At 39.7% G+C, this 16,294-nt stretch overlaps 1 long non-coding RNA gene and 2 pseudogenes across 2 annotated transcripts; 2 read left to right on the top strand and 1 right to left on the bottom strand.

The window, feature by feature from the left end:
• Positions 1-7,011: 7,011 nt before the first annotated feature.
• LOC145797222 (cell division cycle 20.2, cofactor of APC complex pseudogene) lies at positions 7,012-8,466 on the bottom strand (annotated as a pseudogene).
• A 363-nt stretch (positions 8,467-8,829) lies between these two features.
• LOC114269218 (uncharacterized) lies at positions 8,830-10,580 on the top strand. Its single transcript, XR_014338477.1, has 4 exons — positions 8,830-8,890; positions 9,043-9,219; positions 9,322-9,841; positions 9,957-10,580. It is a non-coding gene; the product is annotated as an uncharacterized LOC114269218 (long non-coding RNA).
• A 729-nt stretch (positions 10,581-11,309) lies between these two features.
• LOC114297439 (G-type lectin S-receptor-like serine/threonine-protein kinase B120) lies at positions 11,310-15,613 on the top strand (annotated as a pseudogene). Its single transcript, XR_014339210.1, has 7 exons — positions 11,310-11,456; positions 12,278-13,688; positions 13,768-13,776; positions 13,857-13,861; positions 13,931-14,143; positions 14,239-14,449; positions 14,558-15,613. The product of XR_014339210.1 is annotated as a G-type lectin S-receptor-like serine/threonine-protein kinase B120 (transcript).
• The last annotated feature ends 681 nt before the right edge of the window (positions 15,614-16,294 follow it).

Here is a 16,294-nt window from a genome sequence, read left to right on the forward strand (position 1 = left end):
CTTGCCTGTTGGTGCCAGTGAAGAGAGTATTAGAGCAGGAGAATCTATCAACAATAACGAAACCTTAACTTCAGCTGGAGGAAATTTCGCATTAGGCTTCTTTAGTCCAGGCAATTCTATGAACAGATACATTGGCATATGGTACAACACAATCTCCAAACAAACAGTCATATGGGTTGCTAACAGAGAAAACCCGCTTGCTAAAAATTCTCATGGATTTTTGCTTGGTGATGATGGCAATATTGTGCTTTTACATGGAGAAAAAAAAGTTATTTGGTTTGGTCATCAAATGCAACAATTGCGAAATTGGCCATGAACTCCACAGTTGCAGTGCTGTTAGATACTGGAAATCTTGCTCTCAGACATGGTGAGACGGGCACTGTATTATGGCAGAGTTTTGATTATCCAACTGATACGCTCATTCCTGGCATGAAACTTAGCTTGAATAGGAAAACTGGCCAGCAAAGCCTTCTGTACTCGTGGGCCAACAATGCAAATCCTCGACCAGGAATGTTCTCCAGAGGTATAGATCCTGAAGGTGTCCACAGATTTTCATTTGGAAGCAACATCGCCCCTTTTGGAAAAGTACTGTATACGACTATAGTTTGGTTTATATAGATCACATACATCAAGGGTTTGCCTCGTTTTTAACATTCATCAAAGAAAGTGATGAAATTTATCTCACTTGCTGTGTATCAGAAAACTTGCTTAAAGTAAGAGTCACTTTAACTCCTACTGGGCAAGCTCAGCTGCTGTTTTGGGCACAAAGTAGCAATTCATGGGTAGTTGATTTTTATGGGTATTGTGGTCCATTTAGTAGCTGTGAGCATCCATTTTGCAGTTGTTTGGAGGGTTTTGAGCCCAGAGATCAGAAAGAATGGAATCTTGGAAATTAGACAGGAGGCTGTGCCAGGAAGATGGAATTGACATGTGATAAGGGAGATTGGTTTTTTAAGTTTGAAAGAACTAGATTGCCTGATTATTCAGTGTCTCTGGGAAATGTCCTGACAACTGCTCTTGCACAGCTTACACTTATGCTAGTCTAACTATAGAAACCACTGTGCACTGTATGAATTGGTTTGGGGCTTTGGTGGATCTAAATCATAATGCCTTCATTGGTAAAGATCTTTATGATCGCCTTCATAGCTCTGACCAAGGTATGTATGATATCTTGCTTGATTTCTGTTCAAGGCACTGTTTTTCTAAATTTTAGCCCAAGTCATGTAGTTTGTGATGAGCTAATTTTCTGTGTTTTGTTATTCTTGTGTAGTTAGTAATGCTAAGACTGGTTACTTGACCCCTAAAAGAAGAATTTTTATTGCAATTGCAGCAGCTGCTATCTCTACAGGATTGCTATTTATTAGTATCATCGGCTATGTCTTAACAGGTTGAGAAATCCAGGTACAATCTCTCCCTCTCTCTCTTGAGTGTTGTACATGTTTAGTCCTACACTCTTGGAAACCCAAATAGAAGTTACCACTACACTTCTAGTTTCCCATGCATGATTTTGTCCACTGATTACTCCAAATACAGAGAGAATAGAACCAAGCGTGAAAAACCTTGACACAAAACTCTAGTGCATCTGTTGTTGGGCCAAATGATGGAGAATTGTTATCATTCAGTTTACAAAGTATATTAGCTGCCACAGACTGTAGAAAAATTTAATGTATAAAGAGAAATAGAGAATTGTATAGATATTGATTGTATTATTGATTGTTGTATTTTGTGTTTACAATGAGTCCTATATATAGAAGATTTAAAGGAGGTAGGTATGTAGTAGGTGGAGTAGTAGGTGGAGAGGAGGTGGTAGTGGTGTAGTGGGTTAGGTTTAGTGGAGTAGGTGAGGTGGTAGTGGTGTAGTGGGTTAGGTTTAGTGGAGTAGGTTCAAGTGGGTGAAGTAGGTGATAAATTTTAACAGCCCCCCGCAAACTCAAGGGGGATAGGAACTAGCCAACTTGAGTTTGGAGAGAGTTACAAAACAAGAAAATACATAAAAATAAAAGAGGATAGGTGACACTGTATGGTCGTGTCAGACCATTGGTGAAGACACCGGATGGTGGTGTCATAACGTTGTAGAGGACACTGTATGGTGGTGTCATAATGGTGTAGAGGACACTGGATGGCGGTGTCAGACCGCTGTAGAAGACAGTTTATGGGGTCATGTCGGACCGTTGTAGAAGACAGTTTATGGGGTCATGTCGGACCGTTGTAGCAGACAATGTGGTGACAGTTGTTGTGACAGTTTACGGAGTCTTGCTGGACCCTTGTAGAAACTAACCGGAATCAATGTCGGGACAGTTTACAGAGTCTTGTCGGACCCTTGTAGAAACTAACCGGAATCAATGTCGGGACAGTTTACAGAGTCTTGTCGGACCCTTGTAGAAACTAACCGGAATCTATGTCGGGACAGTTTACAGAGTCTTGTCGGACCCATAAAGGAGCTAACCGGAATCAATGTCGGGACAGTTTACAAAGTCTTGTAGGACCCATAAAGGAGCTAACCGGAATCAATGTCGGGACAGTTTACAGAGTCTTGTCGGACCCTTAAAAAGTCGCACCCTCAAAAGGTGTGCCCAATCTTTCAAAAAGGCGTGCCATCAAAAGGCGTGCCCAATCCATAAAAAGGCGTGCCATCAAAAGGCGTGCCCAATCCATAAAAAGACGTGCCATCAAAAGGTGCGCCAGACACGCGGCGATGCACGTGATCGACAGTGCGCGTGTCGGCCTCTTCGTCATGTGCTATATAAATGAAGGCGGAGGCTGAGAGAACATGTGGAAATCAAACCAGTCTGAAACCTCTGAAAAAACTCTTCGTGGGCTGAGAGAGATACACTGGTAACACTCTGTAACCAACCCATCTCTGAAACACTCAGCAACCATAACATGGCCTCTTCTTCCCGTCCAGCTACCCAGAACATGGCCTCCTCTTCCCGTGGTCTGCTTACGCTCTTTCCAGAACTGAACGAGTCCACAAGAGAAATAACTGGTGCGGTGGCCAGTGAACCCCAACTAAACACTTCTGGGTTTGCTCCTTTGAACTTTCCGATGCGGTCGGTGGAGCAAAAAATGGCGGTGCAAACTGATATTGAGGCCAATCAGTATACTCTGAAGTCATGTGTGGAAACCATGACTGCGGTTACAAATTTGTCGAACCGGCTGCAGAGTAGGGCAAATGAGGTGCAGCAGTTAAACGCCCAACTGGCTCTGCTCCAACGCATGTATAAGGATGCGCGAGCAGAGTTAAGTGTGCTAAAGGCGGAAAATAAGGAGCTGAAGCGGAAGGCCACCGTGATGTTCCGATTTGGAGGTCCGCCATATGCTGCAGTAGAGGAGTATGGTGGAGTGATCGTGCCCAGTGGAGTGGGTGCGGGAAACACAGAGGCAGCACCGGCAAGGGCCGCCCAGGACGGAGGCAAGAAAAAGTGACCCGCAGCAGAGTAGAGAAGCAAAATCCCGCCTGTGGATGTGGTTGTTTTGTGTGTGTGTGTGTGTTTTTTTTTTTTTTTTTTTTTTGTTTTGTTTTTTTTTGTTTTGTTTTGTTTTTTTTTTGGTGTAAAATGCTAATCGGGGTTGATCCCCGGCATGAAGAAATGACAAGTTTGTAAATTTATTTATTTATTTATTTATTTATTTTTTTTTTTTGGGAGTGTTGTGTTGAAAATATAAAAATAAAATGAAAGAAAACAAGGGAGAAAGAAAATAGATAAAAAAAATATGTATAGATGGATTATATGAAAAATATCAGGGTGATTGTTTCAAAAATAAAGTGGGGGTATGTAAAAAGGAGGAAAAGTGATTTGGAAAAAATAAATAAAAAATAAGTGATTTTAAAATCAAATGGAGGAGAGTTTGAGTAATAGAATATAATAAAAAGAGATATATATATATATATATATAAAGTAAAGAAGGTGGGGAACAACATGATAAGGGTGTATTTTAAAATGATAAATAAAAGAAAGTTGAAGACAACATGATACCGGTGTGTATGGATGTGATAATGAGAGTGAAACAAACTTGGTGAGTGTGATTAAATAAATAAAAGAAGAATGGGTGTGCTTTCCTTAGTGCTCCTCTCTCTGCCTTCAAAGTCGAGATTGGTCTCTCCAAACGAAGGCTCAACATTCAAATCATTGTAGTCCTCTGAAAAGGTTCTAACCATGTGCCACAAAATTGGCCCCACCATTATTTGCCTGATAGATAGATGGCTGGAAGCCCTTGACAACACCAGCACCACATATGGACAAATGCATACACACACAATCACAGCGCTGGCACCACCGATGAGTATGGTGGATAGCCTCCTGTGGGCCATCTCTAACACCTCATCATCTCTATAACCAGATACTGATATTAAACAGAATGTTAATATAAATATCAGCAGCCCATAATCGTATCTTGCTTTCATTCTTGGAAAAAATCTTATGAATGTCACTACTGCAGCTAGTATGAAGACGAAAAAGCCCAAGTAGTATGGGCTCACATATTTCTCCAGAAAAACTAGCAATTCGATGAGCTCCAACGCCAAGAGTACTAGCAAGCAGTGTTGCAAAACCCCTATTTACACCCCTTCCAAGTGTTGCACCCACAGAGAAGTCAAAGACAACAACAATAGTAAGAACAGCCCACATTGCAGAGACACCAAAACCATCATAGAGAGGGTCACAGTAGTAGAACTAAAAGGTTGAGAAGGTGGTTGATCTTTGTATGTAGAGAAGTCGCCTCTGGTGGCGGCGAACTGGAAGCTATATGTATTGATAGAGATGACAGCGGAATAGGTTGAGGTCCGGCGGGCGGCTAAGGTGAGGTTGCCGCCCGCCGGGGAAGCGAAAATACTAGGTTCTAAACCTGCTCTGATACCATGTAGAAAAATTTAATGTATAAAGAGAAATAGAGAATTGTATAGATATTGATTGTATTATTGATTGTTGTATTTTGTGTTTACAATGAGTCCTATATATAGAAGATTTAAAGGAGGTAGGTATGTAGTAGGTGGAGTAGTAGGTGGAGAGGAGGTGGTAGTGGTGTAGTGGGTTAGGTTTAGTGGAGTAGGTGAGGTGGTAGTGGTGTAGTGGGTTAGGTTTTGTAAGAATTGATATATTATTGATTGATGTATTGATGTATTACAAGATTGATTGAATTACAATTCCTATACAATCTATATATAGAAGAAAATGTGGTAGTAGGTGTAGTGGAGGTGATAGTGGTTAGGTGAAGTGGAGTGTGTGGTGAAGTGGAGGTGGTAGTAGGTGTAGTGGAGGTGATAGTGGGTTAGGTGAAGTGGAGTGTGTGGTGAAGTGGAGGTAGGTGAAGTGGAGTGTGTAGTGGAGTAGGTGAAGGTAAGATGAGAAATTCTAACAGCCCCCCGCAAACTCAAGGAGGAGAGAAACTAACCAACTTGAGTTTGGAGAGAGTAACAAAACAAGAAAATACATAAAAATAAAAAAGGATAGGAGACACTGTATGGTCGTGTCAGACCGTTGTAGAAGACAGTTTATGGGGTCATGTCGGACCGTTGTAGAAGACAGTTTATTGGGTCATGTCGGACCGTTTTAGAAACTAACCGGAATCAATGTCGGGACAGTTTACAGAGTCTTGTCGGACCCTTAAAAAGTCGCACCCTCAAAATGTGTGCCCAATCTTTCAAAAGGCGTGCCATCAAAAGGCGTGCCCAATCCATAAAAAGGCGTGCCATCAAAAGGCGTGCCCAATTCATCAAAAGGCGGGCCATCAAAAGGCGTGCCATCAAAAGGCGTGTCCACTTTGTCAAAAGATGTGCCATGAAAAAGGCGGGCCATCAAAAGGCGTGCCATCAAAAGGCGTGTCCACTTTGTCAAAAGATGTGCCATGAAAAGGCGTGCCAGTTTGTCGGGCGGCAAGAGGCGCGCGATACGCGTGGCTGCCTCGGCTATTTATCCAAGACGAAGGCTGAGGCTGAGGCATACCATTCTGAAACCTCTGAAACCAACCCTTCGCTGAAAAAAAAACTCTACCTCTGCGGAGAGAGAAACTGTGGAACACTTTGTTGCCATTCTGTCACCAACCCTTCCGAAACACTTAGCAACCCAAAAACATGGCCTCTTCTTCCCGTCCAGCTACCCAGAACCTGCTCACGCTCTTTCCAGAACTGAACGAGCCCACAAGAGAAATAACTGGTGCGGTGGCCAGTGAACCTCAACCAAACACCTCTGGTTTTGCTCCATTGAACTTTCCGATGCGGTCGGTGGAGCAAAAAATGGCGGTGCAAACTGATATTGAGGCTAATCAGTATACTCTGAAGTCATGCGTGGAAACCATGACGGCGGTCACAAATTTGTCGAACCGGCTGCAGAGTAGGACAAATGAGGTGCAGCATTTAAATTCCCAGCTGGCTCTGCTCCAACGCATGTATAAGGATGCGCGAGCAGAGATAAGCGTGCTAAGGGCAGAAAACAGGGAGCTGAAGCGGAAGGCCACCGTGATGTTCCGATTTGGAGGGCCGCCATATGCTGCAGTGGAGGAGCAGGGAGTAGTGATCGTGCCCAGTGGAGGGGGAAATACGGAGGCAACACCGGCAAGGGCCGCCCAGGACGGAGGCAAGAAGAAGAGACCGGCAGCAGAGTAGAGAAGAAAAATCCCGCTGTGGGTGTGGGTTTTTTTTTTTTTTTTTTTTTTTTTGGTTGTTTTTGTTTTTTTTTTGTGTTGTGTTTTGTGGAAAATGGTGATCGCCCCTGACATGAATAAAATGAGTTTGGTGTGCAGTTCTTCGTCTGCTTTTTTTTTTTTTTTTTTGGGAGGGTGGAAAGTTGGAACAAGCGATGATGGAAAGGAAAAATAGAAAATAAAATAAAAATTAAAGGTGGCAAAAATAAAGATGTGAAAAGTGGACTGTTGTGTGGTCTTCAATAAAGATGGGAAAAGCTGAGGACGGGCTTGGTGTTGGGTTGTGTTGGTTTTGTATAATAATAATAATAATAAGAATAGAAAGTTGGCAAAATGGTGGGTGTGCTTGAGTGGAGATCAGTGTGAGGTGTGTTTTTTTTTTTTTTTTTTTTTGTTTAATAATAATAATAAGAATAAAATAAAATAGATAAAGAAAACAGGGAATATTTTTGGGGGGAGGATGTGCAGGCGGTGGAATATATTATAGAGTTTTGGATGAGTGGGTGCAAAGATGAAGATTGGTTTAAAAAATAAAAAAGGGGTATGGGTGAGACATGGTGGGAACAAAGAGAAAAAATAAATAAATAAAGGGTTTGTCTGTGTAAAGATTCAATAGGCAATGGAGTCTTTGCCGATTGGAGTAGAGCGATTCAGGGTGAGCAAATGGCTCAGGATTTGCCTTAGGTGCAGGTTTCGCCACTTCAGCAGGAGTCCCAAAAACATTCCAAAATCTTAGAGTTTCATCCCCTGCAGCAGATGCTACTGTACATCCATCTGGGCTCTGAGCCATGAAAAGAACTCTGGATGTATGGCCAGTGAGCTCTGCTACTTTCACCATAGATGGGTACTTCCAAAGTGTAAGCTGATTCTGTGTAAAGCCATGAGAGCTAAGCATCTCGCGCTCATTCTTGTTCCACAGAAGAGAACAGACCTGTGATCCAGTGTCAATCGAGTTCAAGCAAGCACCGGTGTGGGTGTTCCAAAACTTTATGCACCTGTCACTGCCACCTCCACCAGAGGCCAGCAAGTTACCCTGGAACGGACACCAAGAAAGGGCTTTAACAACGGCTGTGTGGTCTTCAAGCCTGTGAAGCCACTGTGTTGGGGAATTAGAAGAAGCCGTCGATCTGTCCCATATATGCAGGAGATTATCATTTCCCCCACTTGCTAACTGTTGACCCGAGGCTGACCATTTTAGCCCACAGACTTCTTGATGGTGTCCCCTGTAGGTTTCAACAATATGTGATCTTACTCTTACATCGTTGTTGATGATCTGACCATCCATTTCTCCAGTTGTCAAAATATGATTGTTCCAATCCATAGATCCAACTCGTGATTGATGGCCACCTCTCAAGATTCGTAGCTGTCGATTAGCTGTAGAATCCCAAAGTTGGGTGTTTTTTTGGTGCTCTCAAGGGAGCCTTAGATGGTGGGCTTGATATTCCGCACAGTGACAAGAGGTTTGCTGGTTTCAGTAAAGACAGTAAGCAACTTGATGCTGAGGTTCACCACAAATACATCTATGGAGGCCATGTGTCTGCATACATGGCGACTCTGGTGGAAGATGAGCCAGAGAAGTACCAGTCTCACTTTTGCGAATACATAAAGAGAGGTATTGAGCCTGATGGCATAGAGGAGATGTACAAAAGGGTTCATGCATCAATACGCGCTGATCCGAGGAAAGGAAGGCCAGCTTGATAGAGAGGTTAAATGCTCTCAACTCTGCTGCCCCTGCTGATGATGGTGATGACAAGGAGGAAAGAGGGGAGTGAAAGCATGTGTAGAGGTCCGGCGGGCGGCCAAGGCGAGGCTGCCGCCCGCCGGTGAAGCAGAATTACTAGCTTCTTAACCTGGCTCTGATACCATGTAAGAATTGATATATTATTGATTGATGTATTGATGTATTACAAGATTGATTGAATTACAATTCCTATACAATCTATATATAGAAGAAAATGTGGTAGTAGGTGTAGTGGAGGTGATAGTGGGTTAGGTGAAGTGGAGTGTGTGGTGAAGTGGAGGTGGTAGTAGGTGTAGTGGAGGTGATAGTGGGTTAGGTGAAGTGGAGTGTGTGGTGAAGTGGAGGTAGGTGAAGTGGAGTGTGTAGTGGAGTAGGTGAAGGTAAGATGAGAAATTCTAACAGGTTTAGTGGAGTAGGTTCAAGTGGGTGAAGTAGGTGATAAATTTTAACACAGACAACTTTTCTGAAGCAAAAAAGCTAGGAGAGGGTGGGTTTGGACCTGTTTATAAGGCAACTATTCCAAAACTGTGATATTTTTTCATTTATTTTTTACTCATTTCAGTGTATCTAAGACTCAAATGACACATTTCATGGGAAGTTGGAAAAGGAAAATTCGTTCTTTCATCCTTCTTTTTTTATTTTTGTTTTTTGTTTCTGTCCAGGGGAATTTTCCTGAACTACAATTAGCAGCTATAAAAAGACTCTCAAAAAAATCATTGCAAGGAATTGAAGAGCTCATGAATGAGCTGAAACTTACTGCCAAACTCCAACATAAAAATCTTGTCAGACTATTGGGTTGTTGTATGCCTTAAGCTGAATGAGCTGAAACTTCCTATTTTGTACGCCTTAAGATCTTTTTCAATTTACTTCAGATAAGACATATTTTTTTTGAAGCTTCAATTTTCATTTTTCAATCACTGATTGTGATAACTTTTCATTAGATCCTTCTAAGCAAGACAATGTGAATTGGAGTAATTGCTTCCAGATTATAGAAGGGATTGGTCAGGGTCTTATTTACCTTCATAAGTATTCTAGACTGAAAGTCAGTCACAGGGATTCAAAAGCAAGCAATATTCTGTTCAATGAAGCTTTGAATCCCAAAATTTTGGACTTTGGAACTGCAAGGAGTTTCAGAATAAATCAAACTGATGCAAATGCTAGGCCGGTGGTGGGCACATAGTAAGTATAGCAGATATTTCCATTCATCTGAACTTTAAATAAGATAAGTTTATTTTATACTACTGCAGAAAATATAATGCTACTGCTGCTACTGTCAGCATGGCTGTTAACATTGTCATTGGTAATGCAATGGTTACATGTCACCAGAATATGCATTGTCTGGGCAATTTTCTGAGAAATCAGATGTATTCAGTTTTGGAGTGTTATTGTTAGAGATTGTGAGTGGTAAGAGAAGCACTAATTCTCATCAAACCTGAACATTCTCTAACCCTTATAGGATGGGTAAGTATGCTATGTCTCTTTTTTTCATCCACTTATGTTGGTTATTTGTTTTTTGGATATATAAGATAAGTATTAACTATGAAATTTTATTTTGGATGGCTTTAATTTGTTCAAGGCATGGAAGAATTGGAAAGAAGGTAGTTGTTTGAAGTTAATTGATCCATCAATAAGGGATATATGCAATCTTCAGGAGGCATTGAAACGCATTGCTGTAGGGCTATTGTGTGTTCAAGAATTTCTGAGTGATTGACCAACAATTTATGCAGCAATTCTCATGTTGAGAAATGAAAATGCTTCAGTTCCATCACCCAAAGCACCTGCCTTTTCTACTTATACGAATTCCAACACTGCCTACTATTCTTCTCAAACATCTAATTGCTATTTCAACAATGAAGTGACAATTACCACGCTAGAGGCTCAATAAGAAGCTCTCAATTTTCAACTACACAGAAAGATTTCCATAAAGATGAACTGCATACAGAACTGATGTCTCCGGTAGAGTAGGTTATGGTAGTAGTATTAGCAAGTGCACAAGAAGCATACATATGATGACATTGTCACTTCCATGTATACAATTTATACTAGTAAAAATTAATAGAAGTTCTTCTCATTAATGTAATTATCAATATTGTATAAATACTATGCTAGTATCAGAATGAAGAACAAGTTTATTTTTTCTTGCTTATTGGACAAAGCTGAGAGTGATCTTGGAGACAATCATATACCTTTGGCTCAATAACTTAGATTTGATTATACAACTAACATCATTAGTCTTGATTTAAAGATGATTGAAAAACATCATTGAGTAAACCATGAGAGGGTTAGATCAAGTAGAATTTATCCATTTCCTCACGCCATTATTTTCAGGGTAATTTGCTTGAAATTAAAGAAGCTAAGCCATAAAAAGGCTATCTAAAAAGGCAATATTACAAGAACTAGAGGAGTACATGAATGAGTTGAAACTTATTGCCAAACTCCAACACACAAATTAATCTTGTTAGGCTTTTTGGGATATTGACATATACCGATCTATTGAATAGATGCCTATTCTGTACATTTTAAATATGTCTTTCCTAACCTCTCTCACATTTTTAGTTCAGATTTTCTCCAAGACGCTTAATATTGGAAAAATATTGACATCTCAATTACACTCATTGGAGCCCTATACCAATGTCAATGTGGGACAAGCCCACTTTTTTCTCAAAGAAAAATCTTGTTTTGAGGTGGCACTTGCATTGTGCCTTTTTGCTCCAGGTTCTAACTTATTGACTTTTGCATTTTCCATTATATAAAACTTAGTAGGAAAAGAAATCTCATCAGTGGCATGCGTTTACCTCCTTCACTAATTATCTTTACTACTTTCTTAGTGCTAATTCCTTCTTATAGTTGCTGTCACTTTCACTATGAAGCATTAATTTTCTAGCCTTTTTTTTCCCCCCTTTTATTATTCTTCCTATCTAACACAATAATGGTATCATATAAGCCACCAGCCATATCTTATATCTATCTAAATATAAGTGTCCTTGTCATAACTATTAGCAAGCTTGATCTTCTTTACATTTTGGTTAATATTTCCTCCAAAATGCATAATTGTCAATGTGGGAGCCCTCACAAGGTTTGGGCTTAAAAGGCTGTGTTTCGATTTTGACTTATTGCTCTTAGCTCTACTTTGCCAAATTTTCTCCTTTCCCTTGCATGTAACTTAGTGTGTGGGGGGGTGGGGAAAAAACTTGTCTGCTTGCATTTGCCTCACACCCTTAGATGAGTAACACAATCTCTCACCTGGAAACAGAACTGGATAGAGTGAACAAGTGCACAATAACAAACACAAATTATAAGACTTAAACTAAGCAAACATAAATAACCTGCTGAAGTATTGCATTCAATCATTTATTATCCCACAAAGCTTAAGATGCTAGGAAATAAGTCTAACAAATATATGCCAAGTTATCTAACAGAAACTGTCTCTCCCTTTGAAGCATAGCCAACATAAGTCTTAATAATCGTACACAAGCACATGCAATACGGCTCTGCTAATACAAGAAGGTCTTGATACTTTTGAGGAAAATTAAGCAAATGCAGAGCATCGAGTGCTGTTTTGATATTTTCATCATTTCGGGAGTTTTTTTCTCTGATGGCTTTCTTGTAATCACGTTTATATATTTTTTTCGGTAGAAATTGTCTTGCTTTCGTGCTTGCTTATACATGTGTGTGAAAATAAAATACTACGAACACTGACAGGGAATGCCAAACTCTACAAAGCACACTAAATAAAGGCAATAATCAACTCTGCTATACTTATTATTTAAGTACATAACAATAGCAGACCAAGTCTCCACTTGCACATTTTTAACAACAAAAAAAACAGTGAAGAAAAATTATCACTCAGAAGATACACCACATATTGTGCCTAGAAGTGCAACCATTCATGATTAGATCTACGAGAAAAGGTCAACCCCTATACTTAAACTAAAGCCTGATCTACCCAATCCATGTGAACCTAAACATTGTAAAATCCAACAAAAAATCAACTTTGCTATCAACTCTCTTATAGAACTACTTGAATGTCTACCGTTAGTTTCTTCTAGTGAACCATCAAATGGCTTGTTGTTTTCTACTCAATATTATGATATTGTCCTCTTTCATTTTGTCTGTTCTTGCTACAGAGTGAGAGCAGGCGAATCAATCAGCATTAACCAAACCTTAACTTTAGCTGGGGGTAATTTTGCATTAGGCTTCTTCAATCCAGGCAATTCTACGAACAGATACCTTGGCATATGGTACAAAACAATCTCCGAACAAACAATGATATGGGTAGCTAATAGAGAAAACCCACTTGCTAAGAATTCCCATGGTGTTTTTGGGCTTGGTGATGATGGGAATCTTGTGCTTTTTGATGGAAGAAGAAGAGTTGTTTGGTCGTCAAATGCAACAACTTCCAATTTGGCCATGAACTCCACAGTTGCAGTGCTGTTAGATACTGGAAATCTTGTTCTGAGACTTGGTGAGGGCACTGGGCTATGGCAGAGTTTTGATCATCCAACTGATACATTCATGCCTGGCATGAGACTTTGGTTGGATAGGAAAACTGGCTGGCAAAGCCTTCTATACTTGTGGACAAACAATGCAGATCCTCGGCCAGGAATGTTCTCCGAAGGTATAGATCCAGAAGGGCGTCCAGGAATTTTCATTTGGAAGCAACATGATCCATATTGGAGAAGCAGTGTGTATGACTATAGTTTGTATTATGTAGGATATAAATCTCAAGAGTTTGCCTCCTACTTCAGTTTAATTGCAGAAGGTGATGAAATTTATCTTTCAGTGCCTCAGAAAACTTGATTAATAGAAGAGCCATGTTAACTCCTAGAGGGCAAGCTGAGCTGCTGTTATGGGAGCAAAGTAACAATTCATGGGTAGTTCTATGGCAGGTTCCATTAGTTAAATGTGATTTTTATGGGTATTGTGGTCCATTTAGTAGCTGTGATGAAAATGGTTTGCATAAATTTTGCCGTTGTTTGGAGCGTTTTGAGCCCAAAGATCAGAAAGAATGGAAGCTTGGAAATTGGACAGGAGGCTGTACCAGGAGAATGGCACTGACATGTGATATAGGAGATCAGTTTTCTCAGTTAGAAAGGATGAAATTGCCTGATTATTCAATCTCTGTGGGAAATATGACTACTGTTAGTCAATGTGAATTAGAATGTACTAAGAACTGCACTTGCATGGCTTATGCTTATACTAATGTGAGCAGTAAGCTGTATGCATTGGTTTGGGGATCTCGTGGACCTAAAGGGTGATGACATCAATGGCAAAGATCTTTATGTCCGCATTCATGACTCTGACCAAGGTATGTATGATATCTTGCCCAATTTCTATTCATACATCTATGATTGATTAATATTAATTGAGATTAATTTGATGTGCAGTTGGTAATGGTAAGTTGACACATAAAAGCAGTAAGTGTCATTGCAATTGCAGCAGCTGCCATCTCTACTGGATTGCTCCTTATTTGCAGCTTTGGCTATGCCTTGAGGAGAAGGATGAGAAGCCGAGGTATATTACATGCTTTTGCTAACAGTACACTTTTAGTTTCTCATGCATGGTTTTGCTTCACTGATTACTCTGAATTCAAAGAGGGTAGATCGAAGTGCACATGAGCTTGATGCCAACTCTAATGCATCAGTTGATGATTCAAATAATGGAGAAATGTTGTCGTTCAGTTTGAGAAGTATGTTAGCTGCTACTGACAACTTTTCTGAAGCAAACAAACTTGGAGAGGGTGAGTATGGCCCTGTTTATAAGGTAACACATTTCCATAATTGTGATATATATTCAAGCACTGGGAGTTGTGAAAAATTCATACATTTCATCCTTTTTCTTTTCTTTTTCAAATTCAGGGATATTTGCCTGAAGTGCAAGAAGTAGCCATAAACAAGCAATCAAAAACATCATTACAAGGAACAGGAGAGTTTATGAATGAGTTGAAATTAATTACCAAACTCCAACATAAAAAGGTTGTCAGGCTTTTGGGTTGCTGTGTTGAACAAGAGAAAAAAATACTGATCTACGAGTATATGTGCAATGGAAGCCTAGACAAATTGCTATTTTGTACACAAATTTACCTCTTTTCTGAAACTTCTGATAAACAATTTCTGTTAGTTTTATAGTCTCTGATTTTCAATTTCCCATCACTGATTTAGTATTGGTTTCCATTAGATCCTTCTAAGCAAGCCAATCTGGACTGGACTAAATGCTTCCAGATCATAGAAGGGATTACTCAAGGTCTAATCTACCTACACAAGTATTCTAGATTGAAAGTCATTCACCGGGATATAAAAGCAAGCAATATTCTGTTGGATGAAGCAATGAATCCCAAAATTTCAGACTTTGGAACTGCAAGGAGTTTTGGAATAAATCAAATTGAAGCAAATACCAGGTGGGTGGTGGGCACACAGTAAGTATAGCAGATATTCCCATTTGTGTGAATTTTGAATGAGATAACCTTATTTGTACTGATGCTACCACTACTATTTCATCAACTTGGTTGATAACATTGTCATTTGTGATGCATCGCCTACATGTCACCAGAGTATGCGTTGTACGGTAAATTTTCTAAAAATTCAGATGTATTTAGCATTGGACTGTTAATGTTAGAGATCGTGAGTGGCAAGAGAAACACTAGTTTTCATCTCACCAAACTCTCGCTAACCCTTTTAGGATGGGTAAGTATCCTTTGTCTCTTTGGTTATCCTCTTAGGTTGGTTGTTGGTTAGTTGGATATATAAGATAATTAATTAGTTTTGAAATTTTAATTTTTGATGGGTTTGACTCTTTCCTGTGTAAAGGCATGGGAGAATTGGAGTTCATTGATCCGTCAATAAAGGATACATGCGACTTTAAGGAGGCATTGTAGACTATTGCTGTGGGGCTTTTGTGTGTTCCAAGATTTTCCGGGTTATCAACCAACAATGTATGATGCAGTTCTCATGTTGAGCAATGAAAACGCCTCGATTCCATCACCCAAAGAACCAGCCTTTTCAAGTTGTAGGAGTTCTAACACTGTCAGCTATCCTTCTCAAACATCGAGTAGCTATTCCAACAATGAGGTGACAATTAGCATGCTAGAGGCTCGATAGAAGCTCTCAATTTTTCTATTTTCATTTGAAGTATTTATGTTATGGTAGTAGTATTAACAGGTGCAGAAGCATACAGATGATGAAATTGTTGCCTACTCAGTCTTAAGTTTTATTGAATAAATCAGATTCCATCAAACTCAAGTGCCTTTTTAAAATTTTCCCATTCAAGTCTTCTTAGGTTCCAAGTGCCAATCTAAAATTTTCACACTGAATCTTCTTAGGTGTTCCTTCATCTTTCCTTTCAGTTACCGTGCATGATTAAGGGTAGCTGTCATAAGTCAAACATTTGTTTTGAATAATTATTGAAGCTGTCCATGCTCAACCCGCTTGAGGCCTATTCCAACTAATCTTCTTCAACCAATAATTGGATGAGGTTTGTCATCATAACAATTTGATTAGTGGTTGATCTGCTAGCATAATCTTTTCTCTTCTTCTTCTTCTTCTTTTTTTCCCGCCTTTAATAGGCATAGGATGAGACTGCATCAAAAATTCTTTTTAAATCTATGTTGAATCTGTGAAGGGCTTACTTTAGATGACTGAAAATTTTATTGTCCATCTTCTTTGACAGTTGAAATTGAGAATCTGAGATAGATCTTGGATGACTTCTCACAATCATAGATTATAATAAATTTCAAAAAGCTTGGAATTAGCAAGTTGTTTCGCATGTTGATTTGTTTTGATCTGAAGTCATCTATCTAGGGTTAATAATCCAAGTTGGTTCTGAAAATTTTACTAACTTAATCTATCTGTTTTTTGGGAAAAACGCTGGTTTAATTTTAATTGACTATAAAAACCAATAACTTACTAGGAAGCCACT

Source organism: Camellia sinensis, chromosome 8, assembly GCF_055761805.1.
Source record: "Camellia sinensis isolate YWXY chromosome 8, ASM5576180v1, whole genome shotgun sequence".
Taxonomy (NCBI): Eukaryota; Viridiplantae; Streptophyta; class Magnoliopsida; order Ericales; family Theaceae; genus Camellia; species Camellia sinensis.